Genomic DNA, 14,064 nt, shown 5'->3' on the forward strand with positions numbered 1-14,064 from the left:
AAAAAAAAAAAAAAGAAAAAAAGAAAAAAAGTAACAATGATGTGTGCCTGCTGTCCCCAGATTAACTGAGCAGAAATATCCAGCCTATAACGTCCTGTAGGACTGTCCAACAGGTGGATGTACCCGTGTAGGTAGCATTGAGGGCTGCAGTGCTCTGTGTTGGCCAAAAGTACGAAGCAGCAACTACAAGGGGCAAGGGGAAGAACGAAAGGGCAGGTCGACTGTCTGCATTACATTTTCTGAATCCTTAACGTTATCGGGATTATTGTTTTCGGGGAAACAAAATCTCCAAACACCAAGAAGCTGCTTTGCATCGCCAAAAGCTGCATAAGGGCAGGCTGCCAACAGTACTACCCAAGCACCGCGCAGTGGCATTCCCAAACAAGTTCCTTCAATCGGCTGTCTCGTGGGCTAATCCCCACTGCGGTGCAACTCCACAACCCCCACCTGCGCGCGCCTCTCTTCCTGCCCCCGGGTCCCTGCAGAGAAGCACTCAGCAGTGCACGCCACCCTCTAGCCGCAGTGCGCGGCCTTGGCCTTGGCCGTGCGCGCGCGCGAAAGCAGAGAGGGTCGGGCCGAAGCCGGAGGAGGCGGGCACACGCTTGCAGTCTGCAGTTCATTGGTTCTATCACCGTAGTCTCCGCCCCCAGGCGTTCGAGACGGCGGGGCGGGCCACGTCAGGCAGCCGGCGCGGGGCTGAGCTTGTGGCAGAAGGGAGGTAAGCGATGAGGGGTGGCAGGCGGCGAGCTGGGGGCCGCTGTCCCCTGCTTTGAGGCCGCTGGATCGCATTCGCCTGTGGCCTGTCTCAGCTTGGCGTGGAGGGCGGCTGAGGCCCTGCGGCCCTAGGGCTGTGCTGGGAAAGCGGGAAGGGGAGCATGTGGTGGCAGGGCCGCGCTGTGGCGTGGGTGGCCAGGAAGGGGATAGGTCTTGCTCTTTGCCCGCGTCCTGTCGTGTCTGGGCTCTGAACTCTCCTGCAGGACGAGGCCTTCTGCGTAGGACCGCTCCGCGATGCCGGGTGGGGCCGGCTCCCGTGCCTGCGGTGGGGCTCAGTGGAATCTTGACTCGGAAACGGATCAGCGCGATCCTTGCATATTAACCTGCTGCAGGTTTCAGTTCCTCCACTCTTCCCTGACCCGTTCCCTAGTTAAAAGGAGTGCAGGAGATTCCGGGCCGGTTTCTGGCTGGCTGGGGAGACCGTCTTATCTCCAGTGACTCACTCAGATCTTGTCCACTTGAATGCAAAGGCTTATGGGTGAGCAGGGCCTGTTTTCAGACTTCTCGATTCTCTGGCTCTATCCTCCCTTGCGGGAATTACCTGACAAAAATGGCATCTGTGTATGAATGTATGTTTTGATACACCTGCAACAGCTCTGCAGAGATTTGCAGAGACCTGGTTGTTGTATTTCACATAGGAGTTGTTTGTTGCACCGTGAGTTTTAATTTCGGCTGTGGCATCATGATCCTCCAGTTTAGCTCCTGAAATTGGAGCTTCTAAAATCAGTGAAGTCATCCTATCAGGTATCATGCAATCATTCATTCATCCGTTCAACAAACTTTTTGGATGAATTCCTTGATGGTCAGGGTCTTAGGTCAGAAACTAAAAAGGACATTCCCTGCTTTTTCTCTCATTTTATCTGCCAGTTTTATTGTCTACATTTGAGATGTAATTTTGTTGTTAATGATGGTTCAATTTCAGGTTCCAGATTTAGGTACAGAAGCTTATGATTCTATATCATAATATAGAGCTGTTCTGAGACCTCATTCGGTTTTTCTTACTCTCACCTCTAGTTAAGCTTCAGACCATGATGACTAGAGGTTTTGTAATTCTGCTAACTAACTGTACAATGAAAGACCCCAGGTCTCAGGTGCCTATCTGTAAAGTGAAGGAATAGGATTAGAAGTATTCCGTAACTTTTAGATATTCAAGAAGAGGGAGGGCAATTGGCATGTTTACTGAACTGGGTTAACAGTTGGGAAGTGACTGTTTTAAAAACACAATGTGTATTATGATTATACGTTTTAATCTTTCTGAATCTGTCTACATGTCTCTTTGACTAGCAAGCAAGTGCAAATTTACAATTTTGATTTACATTTAGTTCCTGCATACAAAGCACTATGACTCATCTAAATTTGGAAATGTAATAATCCAAACCTTTTTAGTGTTATGTTTAAAGGTATGATGTAAAAACTATTGGGGGCACTTGGGTGGCTCAGTTGGTTAAGCGTCCCACCGTTGATTTGGCTCAGGTCATCGTGCTCTGTTTGAGATTCTCTCCCCCTTCCATTGCCCCTCCCCCACGTGTGCTCATGGTCTCTTGCTCTTTCTACAAGAAATAAATCTTTAAAAAATTGGGTAAGTATACAATTTTCAAAGTATTTTGAGTTGCAATGGTAGGTTAGTGGTAGCCAAAACCTCTGCCTTGGTTATCATGCTTATACTTTGGTAAAATGTTAGGTAGTTACCATCACCTGGCTAATACCTATCAATATCATGTCTATGTTAGCATTTATTTTATCAAGCTAAAATTTACTGGATTTCAGTTGACTTGCTACTTCCCCTTGAGAAAGTGGAATACTCATGGTTATTGATAACCATAAATAAATCATTAGTTTGAGAATGAAAATGTCCATAGAGATATACTAATAACTTTTCTTTTCTTTCTTTCTTTTTTTGTTTTTAGATTTTATTTATTTATGTGAAAGAGAGAGAGAGCCAGCAGGAGCAGGGGGAGGGGCAGTGGTTATTCGATAAGGACTCACTGCTGAGCGTGGGCTGGATCGCAAGACCCTGAGATCAGGGTTTGAACTGAAGTCAGATGTTTAACCATCTGAGCTACCCAGGCACCCAGTAACAATAGTTTTTCACTTGCTGTTTGGTTGATGGGACTTGCAAATAAATTGTTTGGCCTTCCTGCGGGTGTAAAATAATTTCTAAAATACTTCTGAGGCATAATATTCATAGACTTGTGATAGTTTTTGGATGTTACCCACAAACCATTATGTGAATTGTTTATGTCACAATTAGGGGTTTGGAAAGTTTAAGGAAATACAGCTTTTCAAAATTTTTCTTTTGCTGTACCTTTCTAGTTCCAGAGATGGACCAGATCGAGATGGGAAGATTGAAGAGAAATGCAAAAATTGAGGGAAAAAATCCAAGAGGAGGCTTTTTTTTTTTTAAATTGGAGGAGAAAAAACACAATGAAAAATACAATTATAACTATATTTAGAAGAAAAGTAAGGAACTAATAGTGTCAGGATTATTGGTAGGTCTGTAGCACAACTTGATTTTTTTTTAATTGAAGTATAATTGGTGTACAGTATCCCTATTAGATTCAGGGGCATATCATAGTGATTTGATATTTTTATACGTTATAAAATCCCTATAAGTCTAGTTATCATCTGTCACCATGGAAAATTCTTACAATCTTATTTGCTATATTCCCTAGGCTTTACTTTACATTCCCATGACTTACTGATTATGTATCTGGAAGTTTGTACCTCTTAATCCCTTTCACCTATATTGTGTGCCTTTCAGATACTACCCCTCTGGTAACTAACTGTTTACTGTATCTGTGACTTTGTTTCTGTTTTGTTTGTCTTGTTTTTCGGATTCCACCTATAGGTGAAATCATATAGTGTCTTTCTCTGTCTGACTTATTTCACTTAGCAAAATACCCTCTAGGTTCGTCCATGTCGCAGATGGCAAGATTTCATTCTTTTTTACGGCTGACTAGTATTCCTACGTGTGTGTGTCTGTGTAAATGTACCACATTCTGTTTATCCATTCATCTATCAATGGACATCTATTAATGGTTCTTAAAAAAAGAAACCCAGTGTGATAATTTAAACTTCGATCACATTACATGTGGGTAATACATTTTTTTTTTAGGAGATGAGAAATCTATATTGTGTGTGTATGTACATGAATATATGTTTTTAACTTGTATTTAAGTAATCTCTATAGCCAACGTGGGGCAGGAACTCATGACCCGGAGATCAAGTTGCATGCTTCTCCGACTGAGCTGGCCAGGAACCCCTATACTGGATATATTTTTAAGAAGTACTACAGCTCTAGAGATGAGTAGTATAATAAAATATGGTATAGTTATGTAAGTATAAGTCTGTGATTCATAATTCATGATAAATTGGATCGAGGTAGTGTATACTTTTTTTTCCCAATATTTTATTTGTTTATTTGAGAGAGAGGGCAGAGAGAGAGTACCAGTGAGCACAAGCAGGGGGAGTGACAGAGGGAGAGGGAGAAGCAGGCTCTTCATTGAATAAGGAGCCCAACACGGGGCTCGATCCCAGGATTCTGAGATCACAACCCAAGCTGAAGGCAGATGCTTAACCAACTGAGCCACCCAGATGCCCCACTCTGTATACTATCTCCACATGATAGGAAACAAGATTTGCTAAGCTTATGGGACAAAGGATGTTTATTGGTTTTTCTCCCATTTAAATTATTTGAAACAAACTTTGATGCAATGGGAAAGATCCCATCTATTTTCTTTCTTTCTTTTTTTTTTTTTTTTTTAAGATTTTATTTATTTATCTGACAGATCACAAGTAGACAGAGAGGCAGGCAGAGAAAGAGGAGGAAGCAGGCTCCCTGCCGGGCAGAGAGCCAAATGTGGGGCTTGATCCCAGGACCCTGGGATCATGACCTGAGCTGAAGGCAGAGGCTTTAACCCACTGAGCCACCCCGGCGCCCCGGTCCCGTCTATTTTCAAACAACAGATTGAACATTGTTGTTTTTATAACTTGGGTCCCCAAGGCACTCCTGGCTTCATAATTTTTTATCCTATTTCAAGTCACATTGGCAGTAATAACATTGCATTTCTGATTTTGAAATTTTGTTAAATTTATATTTGCTTTAGTTCAGTTAGAATTATTTTAGTTTTTATATTTGAAGATGTTTAAAAGCTTTGATATTAAATACCATACAGTTTTCCATTGTTCATGAAGAGAAAACTTTAGGCCCAAGGAATTTGAAAATACAAGCTGCATAGATAGTCAGTTATTATTATTATTTATTTAGAGATTTATCTTTTCATTTGCCTGGGGAACCAATGAAGCAGTCCACCTAGGCTTCTAAATTGGAGATTTCAGTGCATTAAACTGTATCTTTATTTTGTATTTTGGTCAAACAAATGACTGTATGCTAATTTGGCTGATAAGCATGTTGAACAAATGTTAAAATTGTGGATGTTGTAACTGTAGTTTTGTTAAGTTTTCTGGCTGCCAGGGTGTACTTTTGTCTCTTTAAAAATTTTTTTCCTTTGGCTTAGCTGCTCTCAGAATTTAAAAAAAAAAAAGAAAGATTTTATTTATTTATTTGAGAGAGAGAGGGAGAGACAGCAAGTGCCCACAGGAAGCGGGGAGGGGCAGAGGGAGAGGGAGAAGCAGACTCCGCTGAGCAGGGAGCCGGCTGCAGGGCTTCATCCCAGGACCCTGTGATCACAACCTGCGCTTAAGACAGATGCTTAATTGAGCCACCCAGGTGCCCTAACTTTCAGAATTTACTGTAAATTTTACTCTATTTAACCATCATTGAACAGGTTGGTTTAGGTAATGAAACCATTAGGCTTTAGTATATATTAGGACACGGGGAGGGAGTGGAGGAAACTTTGTATTAAAATTTGAATTCTTGAAACCTGTAAGTAAATTGAATTTTAAGAGTCATAGATATTAAATACTGTATGTATTTTATTTTATATTTTTCATTCAATAAAGAGTATCTGCTCTGGTCCAGGCCCTAACTTTCCTTTGAGGAAGTTACACTATTGAATGGAAGCCCCGGAGAAGGCCAAAATACAAAGAAATAAATTATTATAGTTAGATGCATGCTTTGAGTACTGTGGGGACAGAGGAGAACTGTATGTGTGTCAGATTTCAGGGAATTCAGAGAAAGCTTTTTGTTGGAGTGTTTGCTTGAAAGGAATTTTGAGAGCAAGTAGAAGTTAGCTGGCGAGGATGGCGGATAAGGCATTCTAGGCACAAGAAAGCCATGAGGCTAAATCAACAGATGCGAGACAAAACAGATTCTTAATGTATTAAGGGGAGGACAGAGAGATGAGGTTGAATATGTAAACAAAGGGCCCACAATGAAAGGCCCTCTTTCTTTCTGTGTTAAAGGTTTTGAACTTGACCCTTGAGGCTGTGGTGATCTATGGGTAAGAGATTTTAAGTTGAAGATCAGTTTCATGTGGCAAGGTGAGGAATGAATTGTGGTGGAGTGAGGCCTGCTTGATAAAGCTCCAAATTAGCAGTGGGGCTTGAGAGAATAGGATGGATCCAAGATAATGTCAAGATGATGAAACTGGTGTCCAGTTTGACATGTGGGTTGAGGAAAAGGTGGAGTCAAGATGCTTCCCAACTTTATGACTTCCCACAATAGGAATCCCATCTGGGTTAGCAGGTGACTAAGATCAGTCTTGGATATGCCTTTGGGTCACACAGTTGGTACTATTCCGTGGGTAACTAACTGCACTGCTCTGGGGATGAGAACAGGATTTTTTTTTTTTTAAGTTTTATTTATTTATTTATTTATTTTAGAGAGCATGTGAGATCAAGGGTTGGGAGTTGGGAGAGAGGAAGAGGGGGAGAGAGAATCTTGAGCGGATCCTGGAGCCTGACTTGGGGCTTGATCCCATGACCCTAAGATTGTGACCTGAGCTGAAATCAAGAGTCCCGTGCTTAACCAGCTGAGCAACTGAAGCACCCGGAGGAGAGGATTTTTATGCAGTATAGAGATTAGGATGCTCTTAGCACTGTAGGTGATAGTTGGAACAGGGTGTATATGGCTATAGATAACCTAAGAGAGTTTCTAGAATAAGAAAGAATAAAACAGGGATGCCTGGGTGGCTCAGTCAGTTAAGTGACTGCCTTTGGCTCAGGTCCTGGGATGGAGTCCCATGTATGGCCCTCCGCTCAGCAGAGAGCCTGCTTCTTCTTTTCCCTCTGCCTGCCTCTCAGTCTCTCTCTCTCTCTCTCTGTGTGTGTGTGTGTCAAATAAATAAATAGATAAGATCTTAAAAGACAAAAAGCAAGAGAAACTCTGGGAAGCACTATCATGTAAGGAAGATGGTCCAGTGAAAAAGAATGAGAGGGAACAGCCTAATGGACATTGGAGCTCTAGAAGACAAGGAGGTCGGGAATTTTAGGGGAGAATGGTGAACTGTTTAACACCATGGAGAATTGAAGAGAGAGCTCACTAGAGGTTTTAGGAAGGTCTACCAGATAGGCAAGAATCATTAGTTTAGGGGTGCCTGGGTGGCTCAGTTGGTTAAGCATCTGACTCTTGATTTCCACTCAGGTCATGATCTCAGGGTCCTGGCATAAAGCCCCATTTGGGTTCTGTGCTTAGAAGAAGGGAGTCTGCTGGAGGATTCTCTTGCTTTGCCCCTGCCCCTCCCCCATCCAAGCTCGCTCTCTCATAAATAAATCTTAACAAAAATTATCATTGGTTTGTAATTTTACTAGCTTGTTTAATTGTGTGACTTTCTGTAGCAAAAGTCAGTAGATCCAAAGATTTTAAATAGTTGGAATGATCCAGTATTTGGATTTTGTTAAGTACTTTGAGCTCAAAGGATTAGCAAGACAATGGCTGAAGTGATGGAATGTGAGGTTTGGACTGAATGGAGGTTGGGGACCAAGCAGGAGGAGGCTGAAAGAGTGAAAGAAAGTAATTGGTACTGGGGTTCTTGGCTGGCCCAGTCAGAAGAGCATGCGACTCTTGATATCAGGGTCATGAGTTCAAGCTCCATGTTGGGTGTAGAGATTACTAAAAAGATAAATAAATTGAAAAAAAAAATTGGTTCAAGAGATTAGAAGTCTGGGCAAAGTAAATACATAAGTGTATGTAGGCATAAGGGAGATAGCTGTTTGAATATTCTGGATTCAAAGAAGAAGATTGGCGTTTAAAGTTTTAAGGTGCTAATGGAATGTAGGGTTTGGCCATGGATGTAGATTGCTAAAATGGAGGCGACAAGGATATATTCAAGAGCAGTGAGACTGGTGTGTTGGATGAATCACTCACCTTGGACATGGACCTCAGAAGATCTTGGTACCCAGAGCAGAGAGGTAGACAATGGTTTCTGAGGTTTTAGATCATGGATAGTAGTTATCAGTATATATGGGAGATAAAGATACTTGGGTGGTATGCCCTCAGAAGTATGGGGGTAAATGGTAAAGAAATGTTCTTCTGGGCACTGGAGCTTGGAAGGATGATTAACTTTCATTGAAGTGGCCACCAAAGAAGCAGAGTATAGTTTTCATTAGGTCTAACACGTAGGGGGACACCTAATGAAGACGCTGAGCATCTAATAAGAAAGTTTGGTGATCATGGTATCAGAGTGCAAGAGGTGAGGACTGGTTAGTGTTTACTGAAGAGGAAGGCAGATGAGGAAGAGGTTAGACTTGGGTGTGAGCAAGGCTGAAGCGTATGAAAATTTTAGAGTTACAGATAGTTTGCATGTTGGGGTGCCTGGGTGGCTCAGTGGGTTAAAGCCTCTGCCTTCTGCTCAGATCATGATCTCAGGGTCCTGGGATTGAGCCCCGCATCGGGCTCTTTGCTCAGCGGTGAGCCTGCTTCCCCCTCCCTCTTTCTCTCTGTCTGCCTTTCTGTCTACTTGTAATCTCTGTCTGTCAAATAAATAAATAAAATCTTAAAAAAAAAATAGTTTGCATGTCAAGATCAGCTGAAGCTTGTCAGCTTTCACCTATCAAATTGTACTAGTTTCTGTTTAGTAGGACAGCAGATAGAGTTCTCTTTTTTTTTTTTTAAGATTTTATTTATTTATTTCACAGACAGAGATCACAAGTCAGACAGAGATCACAAGAAGGCAGAGAGGCAGGCAGAGAGCCCGATGGGGGCTTGATCCCAGAACCTTGGGATCATGACCTGAGCCGAAGGTAGGGGCTTTAACCCACTGAGCCACCCAGGCCCCCGAAATGTAGGTTTTGTTACTGAACTTTTTTCAGGTATCTGGGTATCTCTTCCATGTTTTATGGAAGAGCTCTTGAAACAGATTCTGGGTATTACCCAAGGAAATTTGTGGCCTCTTCTTGCAAGTATGTATGTATGTATTTATTTATTTATTTATTTTTGCAAGTACTTTTTTGATCCTGTTTTTTTAAGAGCCAAATTGTTTTTCCACATCCAAGCTCTTTATTCTTTGGAAGAAGAGTGTCTTGTTCTCGAATCAGCTGCACAGAATACCTGTTCTTTTTTTTTTTTTTTTTAAGATTTTATTTATTTATTTATTTATTTGACAGAGATCACAAGTAGAGAGGCAGGTGGAGGGGGAGGGGGAAGCAGGCTCCTCGCTGAGCAGAGAGCCGGATGTGGGGCTCAATCCCAGGGATCACGACCTGAACCGAAGGTAGAGGCTTAACCCACTGAGCCACCCAGGTGCCCCCAGAACACCTGTTCTTTAGGAACTTTCTAGCTGCCTCTTCACTTTGAGTTGTAAATCCATAACATTTTTGTTCAAAGTGAAGCTGAAACTTTATATGTGAAAGAGACAGTCTGAGATAGAAAATTTTCAAACCTTTTCTTGAACTGTTGGACCTTTTTCTTTTGATATCTTCAGGAAAAAGGTATTTTTTCAGTTAAAACAGCGTTGCGTTAAATTCTAATTTATAACATAGTCTTAAATCATTCTGACCTGGGAAGCATGAGCATAACCTTTGAAATTAGTGATTATGAATGAAAATGATAATCTCTTAAGTGCCTCAACCTCCAGGTTATTTTTGTATTTTGGTTTTGTTGCATATTGTCAAGGAAATCTTCATTCACATTGATTGGCCGTTGCAAGCAATAATAATCTTTTTTCTCTTCAGTTCATTGTGATCTTACAGTCTCTGGTTACCTAGTTTTCCTGTGGAAAATTTTGAACACACACATAAATAGGGACTATAATAAATGAACTTAAATGAAATTAATATTTTGTTGATCTTGTTTTGTTTCTCTAACATTTTTCCTCCTTCAGCATTTTCTGCAAAAGTGATTATTTTTAATTGATATCTTAAGTTAATTAAAAATTACTATTAAGTGTAACAATTTAATTTTACTGTTTTATTTTAAACATAATTTCTGTGCCATTATCATACCCCAATTTCTCAAGATTATCTGATACCCAGTCCCTCCCTATTTCAGAATTTCCTGGTTATGCCAAGAATGTCTTATTACAGTTGTTTTGTTGGAATCAAAATCCAAATAATGCCCCCAGATTGTATTTGGTGATTAAGTCTCTTAATCACTTAACCTGTAATAGTCCCTCCAGCCTTTCTTTGTCGTATGTCATTGAGTTGTTGGAGAATCAGTCACTTGTCCAATTAAATGTCCCAAATTCTGAGCTTATTGTCAAAATCCCCTGGTTTTTGTTTACTTTTTTCCTCTATGTCTTGAGTTTTCTATAAATTGGTGGTTAAATATGGAAAGCTGTGTGGGGTGATTTTTGAAATGCTTTAGGCGGGAGTATTCTTAGAGGGTTCCTTGTATGTCTTCTTATCCTGTCACAACAGGAGGACGCAGCATCTGGTTTTCTTCCTTCGAGTGATGCTGAGATGAATGAATGGATGCCGGTGGGGTCATCCTAATCCCTTTAATAATGAAGTTCCCATCCTCCTTTAACCTAGGAGTTTCAGCAATGATTGATGTTTCTATCACAGATCAATTATCTATTAAAGTGACTTCATATCTTTAAAGTTATTTTTTTTTCTTTGAAGAAATGAATACTTCCAAATTTTCTTACATTTCTGTTCACAGTATCACTTTATAACCAAATTTTTCCCTCCCTCGATTCTAAATTTATTCCCATTCGCCATGATTTTAGAATGTCTAGGACATTTAACATAAAGCTCAGAAGGCGATATAAAGTAGAAGGGACAGGGAAGGCTGGGGGAATGGGAAAGTAAGGGTTCTCTACCCACCTACCTGCTGGATAACCTGTCTTCACTCTCTCCTTTGGGCCTGGTGGGCCACAGAGGCCTAATGGGGTTTGGAGAGTGGGTGCGACTGGGGCAGTGTGGACAGCAGCCTTGGTATTGGATATGAGCCAAGTGTAAATAGAAGCTGGAGCTAAGCATACACATTAGTTGTTGTTGCTTATTAATTTTTACTTATTTTTTAAAATTTCAGTGTCCCAGAATTCATTGCTGATGCACCACACCCAGTGCTCCATGCCATACGTGCCCTCCATAATACCCACCACCAAGCTCACCCAAACCCCCATCCTCCCCTCTCCAAAACCCTCAGTTTGTGTTCAGAGTCCACAGCCTCTCATGGTTCATCTCCCCCTCCAATTTCCCCTAACTCACTTCTCCTCTCCATCTCCCCATGTCCTTCGTGTTATTTCTTAAAGCATACACATTTTAACATTTACTGTGTATAGTCAAGATTGGCCTCAGATAAAATTGAGACGTATACAAAGCTTCTACTTTGTATTTTGCACCCTTTATCATGTAGCCTTTCCTTGCTGGGATGGACAGAAATGGTATCCTCAAGGACGCAGGAGACTTGTGCATGGCTGCCTTGTTTTATTTATTTATTTATTTGAAAATATTTATTTATTTGAGAGAGAGCACATGAGAGGCACGAGTAGGGGGAGAGGCAGACAGGGAGGGAGAAGCAGGCTCCCCGGTGAGCAGAGAGCCCCTATTGGGCTCCATCCCAGGATCTCAGGATCCTGGCCGGGCCAAAGGCAGACATTTAACTGACTGAACCACCTGGGTGCTCCTGCTGTATTGTTTTATTATTATTATTTTTTATTATTTTATTTTTTAAAAAAGATTTTATTTATTTATTTGACAGAGATCTCAAGTAGGCAGAGAGGCAGGCAGAGAGAGAGGAGGAAGCAGGCTCTCCACTGAGCAGAGAGCCCAATGCAGGGCTCGATCCCAGGACCCTGAGATAATGACCTGAGCCGAAGGCAGAGGCCCCAACCCACTGAGCCACCCAGGCGTACCTGACTGCTTCTTTCTTTCGGTTGTCTGAACTAAAAACATTGGTGTCATCCTCTGCTCTTCTTGCCTTCCACATTCTATCCATTAGCAAGTGTTGTCAAGAAAGTCTGACCTAGGGACTCCTGGGTGGCTCAGTGGGTTAAAGCCTCTGCCTTCGGCTCAGGTCATGATCCCAGAGTCCTGGGATCGAGCCCCGCATGAGGCTCTCTGCTCAGCCGGAGCCTGCTTCCCTTCCTCTCTCTCTGCCTGCCTCTCTGTCTACTTGTGATCTCCGTCTGTCAAATAAATAAAATCTTTAAAAAAAAAAAAAAGAAAGTCTGACCTAGTCTCACCATTTCTGCTGCTGTTCTTCTTTAAGGCAACATGGTTTCTGTCTCAGATTATTGCTGTAACTACCTCACTGGTCTCTCTTTTTCCATCCTTGCCTATTCTTGGTCTGTTCTTCAGAGAAGCCAGAATGATCTTTCAAATGGTAGTCAAGTCGGCCATCCATCTGTCCCAAACCCTCTAGGCTTCCGGTCTTAACTCAGGAACCCCATTGGCTTATAGTATCCTACAGAGATTTAAGTGATCTTGCCCCCTGGTCACTGTCCTCTGTCCCCCGGCACAGCTTGCTAACATGCACCAACCATGCTGGTGTCCTTGGTCTTCCCTGAATTTGCTAAGCCTGCTTCTCCCTCAACATTGTTGCCTTGAGTATTTCTTCTGTCTGGAGTGGTCTTTTCCTTCTGGTCTCTGTCTAAAAGCCTATTCTTTTTTTTTTTTTTTTTTTAAAGATTTTATTTATTTGTCAGAGAGAGAGAGGGAGAGAGAGAGAGCACAGGCAGACAGAATGGCAGACAGAGGCAGAGGGAGAAGCAGGCTCCCTGCCGAGCAAGGAGCCCGATGTGGGACTCGATCCCAGGATGCTGGGATCATGACCTGAGCCGAAGGCAGCTGCTTAACCAACTGAGCCACCCAGGCGTCCCTAAAAGCCTGTTCTTTTAAAAAGGCTTTTCTTTATTCTTTGGCAGGTGCCAAAACATAAGACTGCCCTAAAGTTTATCTATGGATGATGTCATTTTGGGGGGCGGTTAATAAGGTTGTATATGCATTTGGAAAATTAAAAGAAAATAAACTCTGTACTATAGTTGAAGCAATTAAAAATACCTAACTTTTATAAACTTTCAGTTACACTAGAATGAGTAAGTTCTAGAGATCTACTGTACAATAATATGGTATTGTGCACTTCAAAGTTTGTTAATAGAGTAGATATCATGTAAAGTTTTCTTACCACAAAACCCAAACCAAAAGACACAAGAAAACTCTGGAAGGTGTTGCATATGTATTGCCTTGAGGTTGCTGATGGTATCATGGAGGTGTTTCCATATGTCCACCCTCATCACATTGTACATTTCTTTGTATATCTATTACTATACAATAATTGTTAAAAAAAAATACCTGCTCTCTCAACTGAAGCTAACGTACTTGATTGAAATGAGATGGGAGAAAGTTGAACACAATGGAGGACATGTAATTTTTTTCAGGGACAGATGGATTAATTTGCTGGCAAACAATTTAGAATCAAGGTAATTCTGTTAGCTTACTTATTTGGAACTCTGTAGGACCATTACAGCTTCTAATAACTCAAAGGTGTGACTTTCTCATTAAATAGCTCTTAATAAGCAGTGTAATTGGATCAAGTGAGACTTTTATCTTGGTGTGTGCTGTGGCGAAACCTACTCTTTAGACAGTGATAAAAGACCATGGGTGCAAGTGAATAAATAAGATCACTGATTTTTTTTTATTGCAACCCCAAAATTGACTGTATGGTTTTATTTGAAGAGGATTAATAATTTTTACTTGGTGTAAAAAAAGTAATGGATGCCCATTGCCGGGGGTGGGGGCAGAATTAAATGTAGCCGATATAAGGAGGGATGTGATAGGTTGTGATCTCGTATCATCCTATTCTCTGGAGAGGAACTTGTTAATACTTTCCACATTCACTTTTTTTTCTTAATCTTATGTCTTTATATATATGGTTTAAACTTGGTTGTGTTCATGATTGCGTGTAATAATTTCTTTTTCTCTATGGTAAGCATTCCTTTAGTAAAA

The 14,064-nt window shown here is 41.4% G+C and overlaps 1 protein-coding gene across 6 annotated transcripts in view; it reads left to right on the forward strand.

Annotated features, from left to right (window-relative positions):
- Positions 1 to 639: 639 nt before the first annotated feature.
- FOCAD (focadhesin) overlaps positions 640 to 14,064 on the forward strand; it is a 296,022-nt gene continuing 282,597 nt past the window's right edge. For 2 of the 6 annotated variants that reach the window (XR_014301953.1, XM_082695374.1), the window contains exon 1: positions 642 to 718. The gene's annotated coding sequence lies outside the window, so the exon portion shown is untranslated. Of the gene's footprint in view, positions 719 to 14,064 lie in introns of all 6 variants that reach the window. The other 4 variants (XM_082695369.1, XM_082695372.1, XM_082695373.1 and 1 more) reach the window with 4 other exon arrangements.

Source organism: Mustela nivalis (assembly GCF_964662115.1).
Source record: "Mustela nivalis genome assembly, chromosome: 13".
Taxonomy (NCBI): Eukaryota; Metazoa; Chordata; class Mammalia; order Carnivora; family Mustelidae; genus Mustela; species Mustela nivalis.